The 24,165-nt window shown below is 47.0% G+C and overlaps 1 protein-coding gene across 13 annotated transcripts in view; it reads right to left on the bottom strand.

The window, feature by feature from the left end:
- LOC144763708 (uncharacterized) overlaps positions 1-24,165 on the bottom strand; it is a 2,434,724-nt gene that overhangs the window by 1,590,918 nt on the left and 819,641 nt on the right. The gene's annotated exons all lie outside the window — the stretch shown is intronic.

Genomic DNA, 24,165 nt, shown 5'->3' with positions numbered 1-24,165 from the left:
CAAATTACAGATTCGGTATTTTTACCGATCTGTAATTTTACCGAATCGGTCAAATTTACAGAATCGGTATATTTACCGATTCTGTAATTTTACCGATTCTGTAAAATTACCGATTCGGTAAAATGACCGAATCTGTAGGTTTTTCAAACCCCTACATACCAATGTCCAAATACCGGTCGGAAACGGCCGAAAATCGGTATTTTCGGTTGTTTCCGACCGGTATTTGGACACCTACATCTGGCCACTGATGGTTAAATGAACATGAAAGGGCTATACCACCTTTGGAAAAAAGTCAGCCTTAGTATTTAGTACCAATTTGTTTGGGAAGAAAGTGGTGTAGGCAGGTTGTACCAATAGAGTATGCAGTTCAGTAATGCGGTAAGCTAAAATGATCAGAATGAGGAACACTATTTTGATTGTTAGCAGCAATAACGAGCAACTATACATGGGTCCAAATGGTGTGCACGTGAGGAATATGAGGAAAAACCAGAGGTTCCCTAGTTACAGGACGAAACTCTGTGGACTAGACTGTTACATGACTCAAAATCCAACAACAGCGCTAGATTCTGGCGCACAATAAGCAGTCTAGCTAACCCGAACGCCCTAAGAACCAATTGACACCTAACATAGGAAGCTTGGGCCTCTCATTTGCTTTAACATTTTAATTCTGATCAGTATCAGAGCACACACTATACTTCAGAGGGAATCCCTCTAAATCACAAAGTTACCCCAGGAAACAAGCATCTTTCATTTACAATTGATCAGATAAAGGTCAGGATAGCCAAAGGTAAACGGGAGGGCGCTCCGGTCCCAATGGTATTCCTCCAGGTTTATTTTAAAAAGACCCGGAATACTGGATTCCAAACTGTCACCGCTGTTTGCACAAATCGCAGGAGGAAACATCATCCCGGACTCCTGGAGGGGGTCAATCATATCCCCAATATATAAGAAAGGGGACAAGAACTCAGCAAACAGTTACAGGCTGGTGGCTTTAATCGACATTGAAGCAAAATGCTACGCTGGCCTAATTTTGAAAGATCTCATCACCTGGACGGAGGATTAATCAATCATTCCCATCAATCAAACAGGCTTTTGCAAGGGCATGGGAACAATCAAAAACATACTTGCCCTGTATCTATTAATAGATAGGATGACATTAACAAGACAACCTCTATTTATATGTTTTATTGACTATTTGTCAGCATTCGACAAAATTGACAGGAGCATACTCTGGCATAAGCTTATGAAAAAAAATACCATCTGCTCTGAATCAGTTAATACTGCTCCACACAAAAACGTGGGTTCAAGTCAAACTAGGAGATGGAAGGTTTGTGTCCCGGAAAATTCCAACAACCATGGGGCTCAAACAGGGGTGCGTCTTGGCACCAACACTTTTTAACTTGTACATGTCTGATTTATCGTCAGAACTAGACACTTGTAATTCGCATGCACCAAACATACAAGGGCTGATACTCTCTAATCTCTTGTATGCAGACGACCTTGTGCTGCTGAGTCGAACCCCCATTGGCCTTCAACATCTACTAGATACAACTAGTCGATATTCAGCAAATAATGGTTTAACCTTCAACTATGACAAAACAAAGGTAATGAGGATTCATCCATGAAAGGAAACCTCTATGTTTCGCTGGCACCTGGCCAACTCTACAATTGCAGTAGTGGATCAATACAAATACTTAGGAGTGATAATAGACAATAAAGGCACATTTAACGCACAAAAAGATGTCATCAAAAGAAGAGGCAACTCTATCGCTGCGGCAATAAAATCCATTAAGCATCGAACAACCAGCCCAAATCTTACTCCACTATTACAAGTCTGGCAAGCAAAGCTCATTCTGGCAATCACTTATGGGAGCGAGTGCATGAGGGGAAGAGACGCAGCCACACTAGACAGCACTGTCTCAAGAGCAGCCAGAATGATTTTCAGTCTACCTAAGAATGTTTCGCTGGCTAAAATAACGTTGGAATTCAGCCTGCAAAGCCAAGAATTAGCTCATAAAGGAGCCTACGCCAAGAGCTGGTACAGGATCAAGAGGGCTGAAGCAGGAACACAACATTCTCACCTATGGATCGAAATATAACAAAAGAGGGACTGTGCAGCCATGAGCTATTTGACCGCATCAAAAGAGCGTCTGGGACTGGAGAAACTTTGGGCAGCATCAGGGTCTTACCATTGTTTTAAACAAAACGTGAATAAGACAGTGAAGAAACCGTCACTACTAGAAGTCAAGGCGGCACTCACAGAAAGAACCCATGGATGATTTGTTGTGCAAAGCTACGTCAAGCCCTCCCCGCAATCCTACTTAGGTGTAGGCTTCAACAGGAGGAAGAAAGAAAAATATCTTCATGTCTGAATGGGCATTTTACCATCATTGCAGCACCTTCCCCCTTAGAAACGATTGCCGGGCCAGACAACATGCCTTCTATGCAAGGAAGCTTACGAAAGTATAATACACCTTTTGTGCATCTGCAGAGAATTACTAGCTGAACAATGCCAATTACTGAACGGTTAGTAAGCGAGGGGATAAGAACCTGTAGACAAGCAGTGATGGCATGCCTCGGAGGAGGGAGCGTCTATCTGGAGTGTCGCTTTGTGCAATTCATGGAAGTGGCTGGGGAGAAACTCGGCCGATAAACCACTGGTATCCTCCATCACTGCATCATTCTTCCGTTTTTGATTTCGTAGCAAACAACACATACTAAGACGGACCAAGTCCTCCACATGGACGTAGGATCTCCACCAGAGGAAAAAGTAGGCCAGACACCCAAACAGGACACGCACCAACAAAAAAGAAACAAAGTAACTGATAAAGGAGAAGGGTGAGAAAAAACACTTCAAGTGTTAGATAAAAGTGAACTTCGGCGTAATAGACGTCCAAGAACAGAAATAGGAGATAATCCTCACGAGGATAGGAAACCAGGGTTAGAATTGGATAAGCGGGAAGTTTCACAAGCCAAGAAGTCGCAGGTATTAACAACCACCACGGTTCAAATAGTAAATAAACCAATAGAGGTCACAATAACTGGAAAAAATTGACGCTGTAAGCTTCACGAGTCGGATCCAGAACCGGAGTCAATACCGCCATGAGAAATGAAGAACTCGGAAATAGTGGCAAGGAAACTGGAGGAGGTAATCACAGTCCCTACGGAGCGAGACCCACGATTCAAAAATAACAGCACATTAATAAGAACTTCTGAACCAGGAAAAGACGAAACCTCACAATCCTTCAACAGTGACCGAAACTATTCTGAGGGGTTTGAATCAAAATTGACATTCGTACCCGAATATGCAACCAAAGGAAGGCAAGACATCTTGAATCGAGGGAACTTGCTGAGGTTATTCAAAGAAATTCCAGAATTAAAAGGAATTAGCTCACAAGACCTAATTGCTGTAGAATTCAAACAAACTCCAAGGTTAGGAGGCAAAGAAACCCTGACAACTTGGTCCTCAGAGGACTTGGTGGACAAAATATACTCACTGAGTGCAAGGAGTCTGGGGAATTATGCTTACAGTTCATAAACGTCCTAGGTACCCACATCCCCTCCTTAAAAATTTAAGAGAGGGAGCTAAACCGGGGAAAAGTAAAAAAACATGCGTACATGGCGCGCGATCCAACACTCCCGCCATGACTCCTAATGAGAAAAGGGGCAACATAACGGAACCCCCTGCAAACACGGAGGGCAGACCACTGGACAATAGGGACTGGTCTTGGGTGCCTAAATTGCTAAACAACAAGTATACCTAATGAAGATCCGAAAACCTCAACAGGAGAAAGGAGGCCGGACCCAAATAGGGAGGAGGTGCGTCCAGCCAGCATTTCGATCTGCTCATGGAATGTCCATGGGTTTAAAGACATGGGGCAGGATCACGAAACCCTATCCTTCTTTCTTCAACAAGACATAATCCTGCTCCAGGAAACCTGGAAATTGGTTCCAACTTCAATTACAGGATTTATATATTACCATACCCTGGCTGAAAGATTTTCAATCTTTGGGCACTCTAGAGGGGGCCTATCAACTTACGTCGCACAAAAACAGGAATGGTTAACCGAAGAACTGGACACAGGGACTAATTGGGTCCAAGTGATTAAACTAAGAGGCAAACATATGCCTGGAGGATCAAAGTGGCAACTTGTATTAGTCACCGTTTACATTCATCCCGAAAGAAAAAAGCAGAAAGGAAGATACACTACTCTAATGAATCTAAGAAAATCAATGCAGAGAAGTTATCAGCATTGCCTAATGGTCATCTCAGGCGACTTCAATTGTAAGCTTATAGCCGGAATTCAACATAGAAGTAAAAGGAAAGATAATCGGGGGGTTAGAATATTAGTGAACAAACTTGAAACTCTTGGTTTGACAATCTTGAACGGCAATACACCCGGAGATATTCCAGTGGCAGCCACATATTTGAGTGGAAAAGCGTGTTCAACAATAGATTTTACCATCATCAGTAATAAACTGCTCCCACAATCTGTTATATGCCGATGACCTAGTTCTTTTCAGCCTCACCAAGGTCGGGCTGCAAAGGCTCCTTGACACACTGCTTCGCTACACAATAGCGAATCAATTAGAAGTCAATCTAAAGAAAACCCAAGTAGTCCCCTTTGGGAAGAAACGACATGTCTGCGGTGGGTGGACTTTCAACAACATAAGCCTCGCGATTGGTCAATCGTATAAATATCTTGGTGTCCACCTGGATTCAAGGGGCAACCTTTTAAAACAGCGTCACGAGATTGCAGTTAAAGCCACGACCCTTGCAGTATCTTTAACCAAGCTTTCGAAAAACCTCTCAGGTCCAACCCTTTCGCCCCTCCTGGAAGTCCTGAGAGCGAAAATCGGCCCCACCCTATCATACGGGATAGAGTCATTCAAGGGTAAATTGAATACGGCCCTAAATCAACATACCACCAAAATCTATAAAAAGGTCCTCCAGTTGCCAACTTCTGCATCTGCTGCACAGATAAGACTGGAGATGGGGCTACCAAACTATGAGGTTTTGAATATTGGTGCATATCTAAACTTGTGTCACAAGCTGAGGCAGGCTAACCCAGGCTCACTAGAATCTCTAGTCTGGCTGGAAATCTCCCAGAAAAATCCAGGTGGAACGTTTGGTCGCCTTTTTAAGGACTACATTCAACAAATGTCAGCAGGTGACCTATGGGCTCTTAACCCCAGTCAGACAGCGTTTAAAATCGCCATCAAAAAATGTGTAAGAATGAGATCACTCATCACAGACAAAGCACTCTTCTCAAAACGCAGCCATTCTTGGGCCCTTGTAAATTCTTACAGTCGGCTACTCCCCGCCGCTTACTTTTCCTGCACATATCCACTGTATCTAAAACGAACCCTTATAGCCATTAGAATGGGTGATTGGCGTTTTCTGCAAGATTTACCTCCTTGGAGACGGACAGTGGAAGATCTAACCTGCAGAGGGTGCGGTAAAACAGCCGAAACATTGCTACACGTGGTTTGCCTTTGCCCAGCCTTTAACCTCCAACGCAGGTGCAAACTAAAACCCGAATGGAATAGGTTGGGCGCCCGAACCTGCAGGCAAGCCATCATTGTGGCTCTGAACCCTGAAAACACTGACTTGAATATCAGACTCACAAAGTTCATCCAGCAAGCTTATCGTAATTTTAACTTAAAGAGGTCCTGCTAAATCCTCCCTCTTATTTCCTTTTTCTTTTTTATTACTTAATGACCCTTACGATACATCCCAAATTTCTAGGGGGATGAAACGAAAAGAATATGAGTAGTACCCCTAGGAGAATTGGGTCGTTTTTTAGTTGTTTGATATCCAACTCAGTGAGAGTAAAGAAAATGGGGTGAAGTTCCCAGTATATTAGATTTTAACTTTTGTACTATTTTTATTTTTTTTCTTTTTTCTTCTGGTTTTTATCCTTTATAAAAATAATTTTTTTTTTTTTATGGACCTAGGAGGCTGAGGATGCGGAAGACCCCTATTTTTATCATGCCTGGCTAATTGACTGTCTTGTTGTTTTTATTTTTAATAAGTTGTATACAACGTGAACTATGTAATCCTCTTTTAAAGATATCTGTGTTATATCTAAATAAAGAATTTCTACTGCTCCCACAAACTGACACCTTTAAAATCACCCCACGAGCTGAAAGTGATCACCTACCCCACATCTTAAGAATGACCATTAAAGTAAAGCCTGCCAAAAAAATCAACTCCTTCATGCAACACCCTGAAAAGTTCAACTTACGAAAATTAAAATGGCGGGGAGTGGCATCAGAAACCATACAGGAGACAGCCAGGGAATTCTTGGGCAAATTGGGCCCGAAATCATAAGATGAGCGCGTAAAAACTTGGGAACAGCTGGCCCAGCTACTAGTTCAAAGATTCCCAGCCACCCCGGGCAGTACATCTAGGAAGGCAACCAAAAGAGAACCATGGTTCAATAACGAGTTAAGAGAAAAGAGGGATTGCAAGAGAGGTGCAATTACAATCACGGGCGGCAAAAATGGGCAGAAAAACTGAAAATCTTAAGTTGAGGAAACTAAGGAGCAATTACAGAAGGAACCTGAGGAGCGCGAAAATAGCGTATAAGGAGACTATCTGGTTACAACTATTGAGCACAAGTAAAAAGCCCAACAGCAGTGACTTTTAGGGCATAATAAACAAATTGTCAATAGGCCCAAGAATGCAGCAAGAAGCGGGAATTGGAACAGAAATGTGGATTGATCATGTGTAAGCCCTGTATAGTAATAAAGTAGCTGGTACCGCAGAAGGGCCTCGGGTGGCATCTCGAGCAAGAAGATACACAATCAACATCTGACCTGGAACATGTAGAAGGCAAAGCAAGAGGATCGGATACATTCAGTAATGAGCTAAATAACTTGGCCATCATTAAGCAATTAAGAGGCATAATATTAAAACTTAAGACCGAGGGAGAGGGAGGGCCAAACGGGCTTCCGAACGCTATTTTCAAAAACGACCCAGACTTCTGGTCCTCCCAGCTCACTCCCCTCTTTAATGAGAGCTATTCGCAGTCCAACGTTCCAGCTTCCTGGAAAGGGAATATAATCCATCCCATATTTTAAAAGGGAGAATACCGCAAGCCGGGAAACTACAGACTGATCTCCCTGATAGATGTAGAGGCCAAGCTTTATGCTTCTTGTCTGCTAGTCCAGCTCGAAGAATGGATGGACGAGAAGAATATAATTCCCAAGTTCCAGACGGGCTTTAGGCAAGGGATGGGCACCCCAACCAACTTGGCCATTCTGGCACTCTTAACTGAAAAAGCGTTAAAAAAGAAAACCCGGCTATTCGCATGTTTTGTGGATATTAAATCCGCCTTCGACCGAGTAAGCAGGAGGTGCCTTTGGAACAAACTCAATGCATGGGGATTGCCCAGATCAACGCTGAATGCTATAACCACCTTATACACCGATACTTGGGCAAGAGTAAAGCTGGGCGACTGGTGCAGTACAACCACGAGCATCCATACGGAGCAAGGCTTGAAACAAGGCTGCGTTTTAGCACCTAGCCTATTTAACTTGTTCCTGTCAGACATTACATCACATCTGGAAAAAGTCGATAGCCACCTGCCGAATTTGGCAAATGAGTCAGTTCCCATTCTACAGTAAGCTGATGACATTGTTTTGTTGAGCCAAACCCCTATCGGATTACAAAGATCAATAAACAGACTAGTAACCTATCTGGATCAGGAAAAATTGGAATTAAACAAAGAAAAAACAAAAATTGTTCGATACCAAAACAACCAAGTTTAAATGGTCGGTGAAAGGGGCAATCATGGAAGAGCAAGGCTCCTACAAATATCTTGGAGTAACAATAGGGCAGGGCTCAACGCACAAGGAACATAAACTGGCCATAAAAGCTAAAGGTCAGTCGTTAATTTACGCATACAGATTACTATGCAAAAAACGGGATTGTCCGAACTATACTCATCTGTTAAAAGTTATGGCCGCACAAATTCAGCCCAGCTTAATCCTGCTGCGGCAAGGAAGCCGACTTATTAAATGAACTCCAGACTAGGATTTACAAGGCTGTCTTTGACCTGCCAAAGTCTGCCTCAACAGCTCAGGTCCGACTGGCATTCGGCCTCCAGCATCAGAAATTCCGGGGCATGAGTGGCTTTGTTAAACTATGACACAAATTCCGCTTTTACAACCCAGATACCATGAATAGATTATGCTGGGACGAAATCAAGCACCAGATGAATCTTGAAACACCGAATTCCTGGCGAAGCTACCTGAGAACTTCTTTGGCCGAGCTGGAATTACAAACGGCATGTGATAACAGGGCCGACAGAGCAAGCTTCAGTAAAGCGGCTAATGAGGCATCTAAAAAGAAATCTCTGCTGGCAGACAAAGAAGCAATAAGCACAAGTTACTACTTGAGTAACGATATATCTGTAAGAGACATTAGTTAGTATTAGATTCCTTACCTTTGAATATCCCCAGGCGTCAGACTGGATCCGGAAATTTTTGCGTAGCAGTACCCTTGCGCGTCGGTAGGCGTCGTCTGCGGCTCCGCGTCCGTCGTCGGCGTCGTGGGCGCCGTGATGACGTCGTCGGAGTACTTAGACGTCGCCTCCGCGTGCTGACGTCAGTTCTTAGACACAGCTTTTCCGCGCCAGAAGCACTGAGCCATGTTAAAAACCAACACTGGTGCCATTGAAACTAGGGCCCTGAAAGGGGGTAACCCTAACCCTAGATATCGGTTCGCAGAACGGGGAGGATGGGTGGGTCGGTAAGGAATCTAATACCAACTAATGTCTCTTACAGATATATCGTTACACAAGTAGTAACTTGTGCATCTGAAAAAGACACGTTAGTATTAGATTCCTTACCTTAGAATAGATACCCCAGAAATACCAACCCCGGTGGTGGGTCTGAGAACCAATAATCACACCAGAAAGTCCTGGAGGACAGAACGGCCAAAGAAGCCATCCCTCCGGACTTGGCTGTCCAGGCAGTAGTGTCTCGCAAATGTGTGCAGCGATGCCCACGTAGCTGCCCGACAGATGTCTTGTTAGGGCACTCCCCGGCCCAGGGCAGTTGTAGTCGCCGTGGCTCGGGTGGAATGAGCCCGCAATCCAACAGGGGGCTCCTTTTTAGCCAAGGAGTAACATGCCTGGATACACAAGATGATCCACCGGGAGATGGTCCTCTTGTGCACCGCTTTCCCCTTCTTAGCGCCCACGTAACCAACAAAGAGTTGGTCATCCACCCGGAACTGGCGTGTGCGATCCAAGTAGAATGAGAGCGCACGTTTTGGGTCCAGACGGTAGAGCCGCTCTTCCTCTTTAGAGGGATGCGGTGGCGGGAAGAAGGTTGGCAAGGTGATGGACTGCCCTATGTGGAAGGCTGTGACAACCTTGGGCAGGAAAGATGGCTTAGTACGCAACACCACTTTGTCCGGATGGACAGAAAGGAAAGGTGGAGTACAAGAAAGGGCCTGGAGCTCACTCACTCTCCTGGCAGAGGTGATGGCAACCAGGAAAGCAGTCTTCAGAGTAAGAAGGCGGAGAGGACAGTTGTGAAGTGGCTCAAAGGGAGCGCACATCAGAAACGTAAGAACTAGGTTCAAGTCCCACTGAGGCATCACAAACGGAACAGGAGGGAATGTGTGTGTGATGCCCTTTAGAAATCTATTTACAATAGGGGACTTGAACAAAGAAGGCTGATCAGGCAGCCTCAGAAAGGCTGAAAGGGCAGAAAGGTAGCCCTTGAGCGTTCCCAGAGCAGGACCCTGCTGGGCAAGAGAAAGAAGGAAGAGAAGAACCTCAGAGAGAGGGGCAGCAAGAGGATCCACAGCCTTTGCTGTGCACCGTGCCACAAATCTGTTCCACCTGCAGGCGTATACCGACTTTGTGGAGGGACGCCTGGCTGCCAGAATGACGTTACAGACTTCAGGAGGTAAGTCAAGTGGCCTCAACTGTCGCCGCTCAATCTCCAAGCATGGAGGTGGAGACTGGACAGGTTCGGGTGGAGGACCGTCCCCTGTTGCTGCGACAGAAGGTCCTGCTGAAGAGGCAGACAAACCGGGGGATCGACTGACATATTGAGTAGCTCTGGATACCAGTACCTTCATGCCCAGTCCGGAGCCACAAGGATGACTTGGGCCCGGTCGCGCTTGTTCTTCTTCAGCACTCTGGGCAGAAGTGGTATAGGCGGAAAGGCGTACAACAGACCGCAACTCCACTCGTGACGAAAAGCGTCTCCGAGCGAGTGCCGCCTTGGAAATTCCAACGCGCAGAACTGATGACATTGCGCGTTCCCTTCGGTGGCGAATAGATCTAACCAAGGCTCTCCCCATCGCTGAAAGAGGCCTTGCGCCAAGTCCGAGTTCAGACGCCATTCGTGATCCATCATGCACCGACGGCTGATCTTGTCCGCCCTGGCGTTCAGAGATCCTGCCAGGTGTTGAGCCACCAAGGTCACGCCCTGGCGTTCCAGCCATTGCCAGAGGCGCAGAGCCTCCTGGCAAAGGGTCCACGACCCCACCCCACCCTGTTTGTTGCAGTACCACATGGCGGTGGTGTTGTCCGTGAACACCTGCACTACACTCCCCCGGACAGAGGGGAGGAATGCTTTCAGTGCTAGACAAATCGCCCGTAACTCCAACAGGTTGATGTGGAGCCGGGCCTCCGTCGGAGACCAGAGGCCTCTGATCTCTGCCTCTCCCATGTGGCCTCCCCAGCCCTGGAGGGACGCGTCCGTCACAACTAAGTGCTCCGGTTGGGGACGGGAGAGGGATCTGCCGCTGACCCAATCGCGGCACGAAAGCAACCACTGCAGCTGTCTCGTAGCGCCCTCCGAGATCAGGACGTGGTCGGACAGGTTGCCCTGATGCTGGGCCCACTGAAACTTCAGGTCCCACTGCAGAGCCCGCATCCGCCACCTGGCGTGATGCACCAGTAGGATGCAGGAGGCCATCAGCCCCAGGAGCCGCAGCGTCAACCTGACCGAGACCCGGGATAACGGCTGAAAGATGGGAATCAGAGCCTGAATATCCCGGACCCGCTGTTCGGGTGGATAAACCCGAAACCGCGCCGAGTCGAGAACCGCTCCGATGAAGAGGAGCTTCTGAGAGGGGCACAGGTGTGACTTTGGCACATTGATGGAGAACCCCAGCTGGTGCAGGAGATCTGCCGTAGTCTGGAGGTGGCTGACGACTGTTTGGGGCGAGCCCGCCTTCAACAACCAGTCATCGAGGTAGGGGAAGACTGAAACCCCTAACCTGCGCAGATGAGCTGCAACCACCACCATCACTTTCGTGAACACCCGTGGGGCGCTGGTAAGGCCGAAGAGGAGCACGGTATACTGAAAGTGCTCGTGGCCAACCGTGAACCGCAGGTAGCGCCGGTGGGCCGGCAGGACGGGGATGTGGAAATAAGCGTCCTGCAAGTCCAACGCTACCATCCAGTCTCCTGGGTCCTGAGCCAGAGTCAGCATTTTGAACTTCTCCTTCCGGAGGAAGCCGTTGACGTTCCGTAGGTCCAAGATAGGGCGTAGCAGAAAGTAGTGGGAGTAGCAACCACACCCTACTTCTGGCCCAGGAACGCGCTCGATGGCCCCCTTGGCCAAGAGGGCCGTAACTTCCTCCTGCAGAAGTCGCAAATGATCCCCCGATACACGGTGGTTCTTTGGTGGCATGGCTGAAGGGGTCGCCTCGAAGGGGAGGGAGTAGCCCCTTCGGACGATCTGCAGCACCCACCTGTCCGACGTGACAGTGCGCCAGTGGAGGTGGTGATGGCGAACCCTGCCTCCCACTGGCGTCACATGGGCCTGAAAAGTCGGACTAGGAAGGTTTTGAGGCGGATGCTGCAGGGGCAGGTGTGGGCTGGCCGCGCCGTTGTCCCTGACGGCGGCCACGGCGGATTCCACGGCCGCTACCTCGCGGTTTCCACGGCCGCCACCGCGTTGGGTATTACCCTGCGGAGCGTGGCTGGCAGCACGTGTGGGTACACCCCTTCCGTGGCCACGAAAGGAATGAAAGGCAGCCGATTGCTGGCGCGGGGCCGAGAGGCCCAAGGACTTGGCCGTAGCCCTCGAGTCCTTAAAGCGCTCAAGCGCATGGTCTGCCTTGTCGCCAAAAAGGCCACGGCCATCAAACGGCATGTCCATCAGTGTGTTTTGGACATCGGCCGAAAAGTTGGCGGACCTCAACCAGGCGTGACGTCTGACCGCCACTGTCGTTGCCATTGCTCTACCTAGTGAGTCGGTGATATCCAGCCCACACCGGATAGAATATTTGGCTGCATCCCGGCCCTCCACAAGGGCTTGGCCGAGTTTGGCCCGTACCTCCAACGGACACTCTGGCAGCACTTCCGCAACCGTATCCCACAGAGAGTGGGTGTAACGGCCCAAGAGGCATGCGGTGTTGGAAGACCGCAGTCCCAGACTAAGGGATGAGAAGATCTTTTTACCATACTGCTCATACCTCTTGGATTCCCTGTCCGGCGGAGCCGACGGGAACGCGGTTTGGGAATTGGAGGCCTGGATAACCAGGCTCTCTGGGGTGGGGTGGGTGGACAGGAAACATGGGTCGCCCGGGGCCGGCGGTGGTGTCTGGGCACGTTCCTATCTACGGGCGAACCCGTAGCGGGCTTGGACCAAGTGCCCAAAAGAACGTCGGTTAAGGCCTCATTAAACGGCAGCAGAGGCTCGGCCGAGCATGACTGCGGTTTAAGGACCTCGGTGAGGAGGTTAGTCCTCACGGCCGCGACGGGGAGCTCAAGGCCCAAGGCCTTGGTCGCCCTCATCAACACCACAATATAGGTTGCCCCCTCTCCGTAGCCACGGTAGGAGGCGAGACAAAGCCAGTGTCAGGCGAAGCGTCTATACCACTGGCCTCCCCAAGTTCCTCTGCCCAGTCCTCTTGAGACTGGCATTCACGTGCCAGAGGGTCCTCAGACCCCTCCCAATCCCCCTCATCACCCATCTCCTGGTATTCAGGGTTAGGAAAAGATGGGACCGGTTCATGGAAAACGAATTCTCCGAACGGCGTCTGGAGCGGCGCCGCACCGTCGCCGGGTCGAGGGGGCGTCGGGGACGTCGCCGCCCGAGGACGGCGCCGGGGGTGCCACCTGAGGGGTCGGCGCCGGGGAGGTCGTCAAATCCACCGGCGACGACCCGGATCCGGATCCAGTGGGGCTCTGCGGCGTCGGGCCCGAAAGCGCCGGCGGCGTCGGAGCCGAAGCACCCGACGGCATCGGGGCCGAAGCCCCCGACCCGCTAGGACCCCCAGATGGGGCCGCTGGGCCCGAAGGCGCCGCGGAGCCCGTCGGAGGAGAGAGGGACCTCATGGCCATGAGGAACTGCTCGATCTCCTCCGGCGTCGCGTTAGGCCCAGGGACCGTAGGGTATGAAGCCGGACGCGGCGCCTGCGACTCCGACGGAGCCGCGTGGGCGGTGCCACCTCAACCCCCGGCCGCGTCGCGCGAGCGTCGGGGGGGGGGGTCGGAAGAGCGATGACGTCTCTTCGACTTCTTGTGGTTACGTGACGACTTCGACCCTGAGGAGTGATGTCGACTCCCGGAGCTATGATGGCTCCGCTCCCGCGACCGGTCCCTTGACCTCCGTCCGAACTGGGACCTCTCCTGGCGCGGGGCCAACTGCCGGAGTTCGAGTCGCTTACGGGACCGCTCCCGTCTAGCCTTCGACGTCAGGGCCCGGCAGTCGGAACAGGCCTTGTCGTCGTGGTCGACGCAGAGACAGTGGATACACCGACGGTGAGGGTCCGTGACCGACATCAGCCGGTCGCAATCCTCACAGGGCTTAAAACCAGGCATCCCTACCGGCACCGTTTTGGAGTCGAAGACTCGAAAAAGGAGATCAAAAAGATCAAAAAGAGTTAGTCAAAAAGTGACTAAGGTACCACTTTTTCCGGATCTGCGCTGCTGGCACGGAAAAAAGAAGAACTGATGTCAGCACGCGGAGGCGGCGTCTAAGTACTCCGATGACGTCATCACAGCGCCCACGACACCGACGACGGACGCGGAGCCGCAGACGACGCCTACCGACGCGCAAGGGTACTGCTACGCAAAAATTTCCGGATCCAGTCTGACGCCTGGGGATATTCTAAGGTAAGGAATCTAATACTAACGTGTCTCTTTCAGATCCAAGCGGCGGCACGGATGGACTGTTTTTAATTCTTATACATCCTTAAAGCCACAAGCATATCTATCCGCCCACTTCAGCTTGCATGTAAAAAAGAGCTTCATACATTTCCGAATGGGTTTACACGATTCAAAAGATCTGCATCCATTGTGGAAAAAGTCCTTCCAAACCGCGAAATGTCGATTATGTGGTTTTCATGCAGAATCCTTAACCCACTTATTATGTGCGTGCCCAGCAGTCAAGGACCAGAGGAGACAGCACTTAAAATACATCTTTAACGCCCTGAACATTCGTTCTTGCAGGCAAGCGGTGATATGCTGGTTGGAGGGCAATTCCATAATCTTGGCCTGCCGGGGGGTCAAATACATGACAAAGGTCAGAAGACTCTTACGGCAAGCCGATGGGGAGTAAACTAAATAAGCATGATTCATGCTGCAAGGCCACAGTTGATCCATCACTTTAACAAATAGACTGAATGTAAGATGATAGAGAGATCCTGCTTTGCATCATGCTGCTTAATTTATAGTCTGTCTTTTGTGCTTTGTACTCAGTAGAGTGGGAGAGATTACACCAAACAAGTTAAAGCACCATCGGGGTTTTATGGAAGAAAGTAATTGTGTAATCAGGAATCCCCACAAATGAGTTTTAACGTTTGATTAAAAAAACAAGTACTTGTATCTTTGTCAAATAATTGTTGGGATTGAGCTAACGCCATGTGTGTTTTAAACGTATTCTTTTTATATGTTTTTATTCATACTGGGGGGGGGGGAATTTGTAATGATTTTAATTAATCAAACAATAAACTATGACTTGACTTGACTTAACACATACTCAGTTTGCATTTTGTTTGCACAACACATGCCCCAGTATAACTGTCGACAGCAACCTACCTCTGCCGCTGCTCAGAAAGTAACTGTTTTATTGTACATTTACTTCTCTATTCGTATTCAGCATTTGTTTTATTAAAATTTTAATCTTTTAGAATCTTATTTTGCTCCTAAAAAATGCTCAGGATCTGAAAACCTATAAAGATATTGAACAATCAAACCTCTCACTAATGTACTGTATTAGACACAATCATGGACAATTGCACTAATAATTTTATTAAAATGCACGGATGTTTTATGAAACTATATTATTGAGACGTCCTAAACCATGAACTTTGCTGCTGTAACTTTTGGTACTTTCGTTTTAAAGAGAAATTGTAAAGGTTTTAATTGACCGGAAAAATAAACTATTACTTACATAGTTACATGACAAAGGGTTTCTGATGAAACATCTGTTAAGCCTTTCAGGAAATGCATGATTGGAAAAGAAAAGGCTGATCTAGCAAACATAAAAAGGACTGGCATGTAACTTTTAATAGAGCCCACTGGAAGCCCTTTCTAATCCATTGACATAACAAAAAACAATGCATCAGAAAGTTTGGCATGCAGAGGATCAAGCTGGTGTCCCCCAAACCAAGCCACAAACTTCTCCTATTGTACAGAACAAACAGATTTCACTGAAGGAGGCGTCACTGCATGGATAAAATTCACTATCTCAGGTGGAAATAAAAAGGAACTCAGTTTTTGCCACTAAGTTTCTACTCTTGAAGTGGGAAACATTGTTTACAACGATCTCTAGACCACAAATGCCTTTCCTTTGAAACAGTATTTACCACCACTGTTTTTACAATAACATTTTTTACCACAAGTGTGCCTTTAGCACGGATGCCTTTACAAACAAGCATTTGCAATGCAATCAGACTCGCCTTTGGGACCTTACATGTAGCACATTAGCCTGGGTGCTGAAACATCTAGTGTTCCTTAACATGGAGGGAAAGTCAGCACCAAACTGCGTAGCACACCAGGTATGGGAACACATGGAGACAAATATTGCCTTTCAGCTTGAATAGGTATAGAGCAAAGCTCTATTTTTAATATAAAATCAGGGGCTTCGGTGGTCATATCACTGAAAAACAAGATTTGAAAAAAACATTAGTGTCTTCGGGTGCTCATGGAAGACAATTTCTATGGACTGGAATCTAGAGAATGCTAAAGTGATTCTGATATTTTACTGACCTCTATTGGTCATTTTCTATCAAGAAAGGTAAATGGAGGGAGTTGCCAGAACATTTTTAAAAAAGGAAGTCCCTGAGCGGAAAGCAGTTCTGGTATTTTACTGACCTCTACTGGTCGTTTTCTATCAAGACAGTTAAATAGAGGCAGTTGAACAGAAAAAATAGTCCCTAAGCGGATACAGACAAATCCTAGGGCTGATCTCCAGAGCCCACAAAGTACATACACATATAAGTATATACTAAAGTATATAGAGGTCTTGAATGCTCGATCTAAAAATGTTGTTGTAAAGGCATGAATGGTCAAGGCATACTTGTGGTAAAAAATGTATATATAAATGTAAGTATTTTGCAAATAAGTATTAAGTGTGTATATATATATATATTCAAGCTCCGTTATACCAGGGATCTCGGGGCACTCGTCGGCGGGTGCTGTAGCGCGCTGGTATCCGCGTTCAATATGCAAGCTCGGTAATCAATTTCCTTTATGAAAAAAGATCTAAGCACTCCGGGTAGGTAGCAGGATTTTATTCCGACAACAACAACAGTGATATAGACAAACGCGTTTCAGACAAAGTCCTTCCTCAGTGTCAATAGTATACTGTGCATGGCACTTTTTGAGTGCGTCCTCCCTCAAGCTGAAAGTGAGGACGGACTACAATAGATACATTATACATGAGAGCGCTGGTAAAACGTGGCGGCCATTGCTTATGCAGCATAAGATACACATAAAATGCATAAAGTACATGAAATACATGGAATGTGATATTCGCGTTAAGGGTCAATCCCTATTCTAACAAATAAGCATACTAGGCTAAGGTTCACTGCCAGTGAAGACTGCAATCTCGCCGTGTATCGGCATACCATTGGCATAATTACCAAAAAGCGCTCGAAAAGCACCCATCATATCTACAGTGCGTAATACAGATTTTGAGGTGTCATGTCCAATCCAGCAGTATATCGGCATACCCCTAATTTAGCTCGAATTGATGTTCATTACAAAACAATACAAAACAATCTATATCCCCATCCAGACATATCAACATTACACTACATTCACTCTAAATTCAAACTGGAGAAAGTAAGAGAAATGGTGGCCACAGTAGGTTAAATATATATATATATGGTCCATAGATCTAACTAACTACCCACTGGTGGCCACAGTAGGTTAAATATATATATATATATATATATATATACACACATATATATATATATATATATATGTATATGTATATATATATATATATTGATCAACTCAATGACAATGATTATAACTTAAAATTCACTCACCACATCAGTGAACAATCAGTTGATTTTTTAGATGTGAAGGTTTACCATAAATCAGGCAAAATTGCCCCTTGCCCCTTCTGAAGCACTGTTCCGTAGACGCTTGAAAACTTGGCTATTCTCTTCTATTTAGACAGGCCCTTCTTTCTTTTCTGCTGACGGTTTTAGCGCCGGGACACCCCCGACGGGGGTAGCTGTGCGCTCTACAAGAATCATAAATAAATAAATAAATACCCTTCACAGAAAAGCCACGGCTGGCAATGCAACCTTGCACGCCAGTAGTGCTCACCCGCACCACACAATAGAAAACATCCCCTATGGAGAACTGCTCCGCCTTAAAAGAATTTGCAAAAAGGGGGTGGTGATGGACAGAGTATCTGAGTTAATCAGAACACTCCTACCCAGTCAAGAGATCAGGGCTTGATCCATCACCGTTTTTTAGCTCACTGCACCATCCCAGTTCAGAACCTGGCTATATGCAAATTAGTCTGTCCCTGGCCCAGTGCATCATGGGAACAGGGCAGACCAAACTACCAAGCCAATTCTTCACTGGAAAGGAAACAAGCTTCCGGGGACCGGTTTCTGGCATTACAGCCGTCTTCGGCCCGGCTTGCTTGAATCCTGATGGTGCAATGAGCAAGGGACTCATGTCTGAGCATACCCTTCCACACTCATGGTGGCTCAAATAATTACAAAAAGGGGGTGGTGATGGACAGAGTATCTGAGTTAATCAGAACACTCCTACCCAGTCAAGAGATCAGGGCTTGATCCATCACCGTTTTTTAGCTCACTGCACCATCCCAGTTCAGAACCTGGCTATATGCAAATTAGTCTGTCCCTGGCCCAGTGCATCATGGGAACAGGGCAGACCAAACTACCAAGCCAATTCTTCACTGGAAAGGAAACAAGCTTCCGGGGACCGGTTTCTGGCATTACAGCCGTCTTCGGCCCGGCTTGCTTGAATCCTGATGGTGCAATGAGCAAGGGACTCATGTCTGAGCATACCCTTCCACACTCATGGTGGCTCAAATAATTACAAAAAGGGGGTGGTGATGGACAGAGTATCTGAGTTAATCAGAACACTCCTACCCAGTCAACAGATCAGGGCTTGATCCATCACCGTTTTTTAGCTCACTGCACCATCCCAGTTCAGAACCTGGCTATATGCAAATTAGTCTGTCCCTGGCTCAGTGCATCATGGGAACAGGGCAGACCAAACTACCAAGCCAATTCTTCACTGGAAAGGAAACAAGCTTCCGGGGACCGGTTTCTGGCATTACAGCCGTCTTCGGCCCGGCATGCTTGAATCATGATGGTGCAATGAGCAAGGGACTCATGTCTGAGCATACCCTTCCACACTCATGGTGGCTCAAATAATTACAAAAAGGGGGTGGTGATGGACAGAGTATCTGAGTTAATCAGAACACTCCTACCCAGTCAAGAGATCAGGGCTTGATCCATCACCGTTTTTTAGCTCACTGCACCATCCCAGTTCAGAACCTGGCTATATGCAAATTAGTCTGTCCCTGGCCCAGTGCATCATGGGAACAGGGCAGACCAAACTACCAAGCCAATTCTTCACTGGAAAGGAAACAAGCTTCCGGGGACCGGTTTCTGGCATTACAGCCGTCTTCGGCCCGGCTTGCTTGAATCCTGATGGTGCAATGAGCAAGGGACTCATGTCTGAGCATACCCTTCCACACTCATGGTGGCTCAAATAATTACAAAAAGGGGGTGGTGATGGACAGAGTATCTGAGTTAATCAGAACACTCCTACCCAGTCAAGAGATCAGGGCTTGATCCATCACCGTTTTTAAGCTCACTGCACCATCCCAGTTCAGAACCTGGCTATATGCAAATTAGTCTGTCCCTGGCCCAGTGCATCATGGGAACAGGGCAGACCAAACTACCAAGCCAATTCTTCACTGGAAAGGAAACAAGCTTCCGGGGACCAGTTTCTGGCATTACAGCCGTCTTCGGCCCGGCTTGCTTGAATCCTGATGGTGCAATGAGCAAGGGACTCATGTCTGAGCATACCCTTCCACACTCATGGTGGCTCAAATAATTACAAAAAGGGGGTGGTGATGGACAGAGTATCTGAGTTAATCAGAACACTCCTACCCAGTCAATAAATTTGTTGTAAATAAATTTGTCCACCCTAAGCGTGGAAGGGTATACTCAGATGTGAGTCCCTTGCTCATTGCACCATCAGGATTCAAGCAAGCCGGGCCGAAGACGCCTGAAATGGCAGAAACCGGTCCCCGGAAGCTTGTTTCCTTCCCAGTGTAAGAATTGGCTTTTGTAGTCTGGTCTGCCCTGTTCCCACGATGCACTGGGCCAGGGACAGACTAATTTGCATACAGCCAGGTTCTGAAACTGGGATGGTGCAATGAGCTAAAAAACGGTGTTGGATCTAGCCCTGATCTCTTGACTGGGTGAGAGTACTCTGCTTAATTCAGAGACTCTGTCCATCACCACCCCTTGTTGTAAATAAATTTGTCCACCCTAAGCGTGGAAGGGTACACTCAGATGTGAGTCCCTTGCTCATTGCACCATCAGGATTCAAGCAAGCCGGGCCGAAGACGCCTGAAATGGCAGAAACCGGTCCCCGGAAGCTTGTTTCCTTCCCAGTGTAAGAATTGGCTTTTGTAGTCTGGTCTGCCCTGTTCCCATGATGCACTGGGCCAGGGACAGACTAATTTGCATACAGCCAGGTTCTGAAACTGGGATGGTGCAATGAGCTAAAAAACGGTGTTGGATCTAGCCCTGATCTCTTGACTGGGTGAGAGTACTCTGCTTAATTCAGAGACTCTGTCCATCACCACCCCTTGTTGTAAATAAATTTGTCCACCCTAAGCGTGGAAGGGTACACTCAGATGTGAGTCCCTTGCTCATTGCACCATCAGGATTCAAGCAAGCCGGGCCGAAGACGCCTGAAATGGCAGAAACCGGCCCCCGGAAGCTTGTTTCCTTCCCAGTGTAAGAATTGGCTTTTGTAGTCTGGTCTGCCCTGTTCCCATGATGCACTGGGCCAGGGACAGACTAATTTGCATACAGCCAGGTTCTGAAACTGGGATGGTGCAATGAGCTAAAAAACGGTGTTGGATCTAGCCCTGATCTCTTGACTGGGTGAGAGTACTCTGCTTAATTCAGAGACTCTGTCCATCACCACCCCTTGTTGTAAATAAATTTGTCCACCCTAAGCGTGGAAGGGTACACTCAGATGTGAGTCCCTTGCTCATTGCACCATCAGGATTCAAGCAAGCCGGGCCGAAGACGCCTGAAATGGCAGAAACCGGTCCCCGGAAGCTTGTTTCCTTCCCAGTGTAAGAATTGGCTTTTGTAGTCTGGTCTGCCCTGTTCCCATGATGCACTGGGCCAGGGACAGACTAATTTGCATACAGCCAGGTTCTGAAACTGGGATGGTGCAATGAGCTAAAAAACGGTGTTGGATCTAGCCCTGATCTCTTGACTGGGTGAGAGTACTCTGCTTAATTCAGAGACTCTGTCCATCACCACCCCTTGTTGTAAATAAATTTGTCCACCCTAAGCGTGGAAGGGTACACTCAGATGTGAGTCCCTTGCTCATTGCACCATCAGGATTCAAGCAAGCCGGGCCGAAGACGCCTGAAATGGCAGAAACCGGTCCCCGGAAGCTTGTTTCCTTCCCAGTGTAAGAATTGGCTTTTGTAGTCTGGTCTGCCCTGTTCCCATGATGCACTGGGCCAGGGACAGACTAATTTGCATACAGCCAGGTTCTGAAACTGGGATGGTGCAATGAGCTAAAAAACGGTGTTGGATCTAGCCCTGATCTCTTGACTGGGTGAGAGTACTCTGCTTAATTCAGAGACTCTGTCCATCACCACCCCTTGTTGTAAATAAATTTGTCCACCCTAAGCGTGGAAGGGTATACTCAGATGTGAGTCCCTTGCTCATTGCACCATCAGGATTCAAGCAAGCCGGGCCGAAGACGCCTGAAATGGCAGAAACCGGTCCCCGGAAGCTTGTTTCCTTCCCAGTGTAAGAATTGGCTTTTGTAGTCTGGTCTGCCCTGTTCCCATGATGCACTGGGCCAGGGACAGACTAATTTGCATACAGCCAGGTTCTGAAACTGGGATGGTGCAATGAGCTAAAAAACGGTGTTGGATCTAGCCCTGATCTCTTGACTGGGTGAGAGTACTCTGCTTAATTCAGAGACTCTGTCCATCACCACCCCTTGTTGTAAATAAATTTGTCCACCCTAAGCGTGGAAGGGTACACTCAGATGTGAGTCCCTTGCTCATTGCACCATCAGGATTCAAGCAAGCCGGGCCGAAGACGCCTGAAATGGCAGAAACCGGTCCCCGGAAGCTTGTTTCCTTCCCAGTGTAAGAATTGGCTTTTGTAGTCTGGTCTGCCCTGTTCCCATGATGCACTGGGCCAGGGACAGACTAATTTGCATACAGCCAGGTTCTGAAACTGGGATGGTGCAATGAGCTAAAAAACGGTGTTGGATCTAGCCCTGATCTCTTGACTGGGTGAGAGTACTCTGCTTAATTCAGAGACTCTGTCCATCACCACCCCTTGTTGTAAATAAATTTGTCCACCCTAAGCGTGGAAGGGTACACTCAGATGTGAGTCCCTTGCTCATTGCACCATCAGGATTCAAGCAAGCCGGGCCGAAGACGCCTGAAATGGCAGAAACCGGCCCCCGGAAGCTTGTTTCCTTCCCAGTGTAAGAATTGGCTTTTGTAGTCTGGTCTGCCCTGTTCCCATGATGCACTGGGCCAGGGACAGACTAATTTGCATACAGCCAGGTTCTGAAACTGGGATGGTGCAATGAGCTAAAAAACGGTGTTGGATCTAGCCCTGATCTCTTGACTGGGTGAGAGTACTCTGCTTAATTCAGAGACTCTGTCCATCACCACCCCTTGTTGTAAATTAAAAGAATTTGCAGCAGCGAGGATGAATTAGAGAGATGCACTACTGAAGCGTTGAGTAGGTTCAGAAGGAGAGGGTATCATGTTGACACTCTGAAAAGGGCAGTTCAAAAAGTTAATAAAAAGCCTAGAGACTGCCTTCTCCAGCAAAATAGCAGGAGTCCAACATCTGAAATAACCCCTGAAAAGTCAGAGTTAAGATTCATTACACCATATAGTTGCCAGAGTAGGAAAATCAGATCAATCCTTACTAAGAGCTGGCCAATCTTACAAACTGACAATGTCATCTCACCTGAACTCCCTGACAATCCTAGAATTACTTTCAGGAGAGGGCCGACTCTTCGCAATCATGTCACCAATGCATTTCCTGAAATCCTCAAACAGAAACCTTGGTTCCCGCAGCGTCAGGGCTTCTTTAAATGCTCCAGTTGCCGGGCCTGTAAGTTTGGTGCAAATACTAGCACCTATATGACTCCTTTCAGCCCCACACCTGTCCAGATTAAAGGCAAATACGATTGCAGAACGGAATTTGCTGTATATGTCCTGACGTGTACTTGCGGCCTGAGGTACGTTGGGAGTACTCGGTTGCGGTGCACGTCAGGATTTTGCAGCATCTCCGAGCAATTGTGAATAACGACAATGCCTACCCGGTGGCGAGACATTTTAAAAATGTGCACAGTAACAACTTGGAATGTCTCAGCTACTATGTTCTTACCTCTGTACCCCGTCCCCGTAGAGGAGGAGACAGAGATAAGTTACTTCGCCAACTGGAATCTAGAATGATACTAGAGCTCGACACTAAGGTCCCGAATGGTCTGAATACCACTGAGGACCTATATCACTTTCTATAAGTCACTATATCATGTATATAGCAGCCTTGATCTGACATCTGTTCTGATTTGTACTAATATATGTCTATTGGTTTATAAATTCAGTCCGCCTCCCATCTTATGTCAACATACTGATTTACTTAGTAAATTTAATTTAATTATTTCACACCCCCCTTTTCTGTTCATTAGTAATAATTTTTTCTTTTCCCTCATTTTGCCCCATGTATATATTTCACGTTTTGAACTTTGAATTAAACCTACCATCATTCTTTTTAGATGAGCCAGGTTATATATATAAATATTACATTTAAAATGAAACATTATTTAACGAATTCGTTCGTCCATGTTTCTTTTGTATAATTTACTCACTAGATGTTGGGCACACAATCCAATTTTTTGGGAAGATGTACTATTAGACGTAGGAAATTTGTTCGGGAAACTAGGGGTTGCCATCGCATCTCAGATGTCCCCTCATTGAGTGCACCCAGGTGGGGTTGCCATCAATATATAAAGATGTCCCCACCAATATGCAAACAGGGTAAAAATTGATTTTTTGTATTTTTGTATATTTGTATAGTATTTATTGAGTATGAAGTTGGTATCTACTGAATATAGTATCTCCAACATACATGTACATGGTATATGATCTCCAGAACATATGTTCATAGTAATAATAGACAGTAACATTATGTATATACATGAGTGATATTTATATTTATGTATATATAATGACTATATTCTGTATTTATGTATTATTTAGAGTATGTTTAAAGTTCAGTATGTGACGATAACATAGCCTGTATATCACTCAATCAAATATATGTACAGATGAAGATTATCATCATTCTTGCCCTTTTAACATTTGTAAATATGTGTCACTAAGCATTTATGCGGACAGATTTTTGCCACAAATTTACATGAATTTATTCAGCTA

The sequence above is a fragment of the Lissotriton helveticus genome, chromosome 6, assembly GCF_964261635.1.
Source record: "Lissotriton helveticus chromosome 6, aLisHel1.1, whole genome shotgun sequence".
Classification (NCBI taxonomy): domain Eukaryota; kingdom Metazoa; phylum Chordata; class Amphibia; order Caudata; family Salamandridae; genus Lissotriton; species Lissotriton helveticus.
The sequence above is the reverse complement of the archived record's forward strand: the minus strand, read 5'-3'. Positions and strand labels throughout refer to the sequence as shown.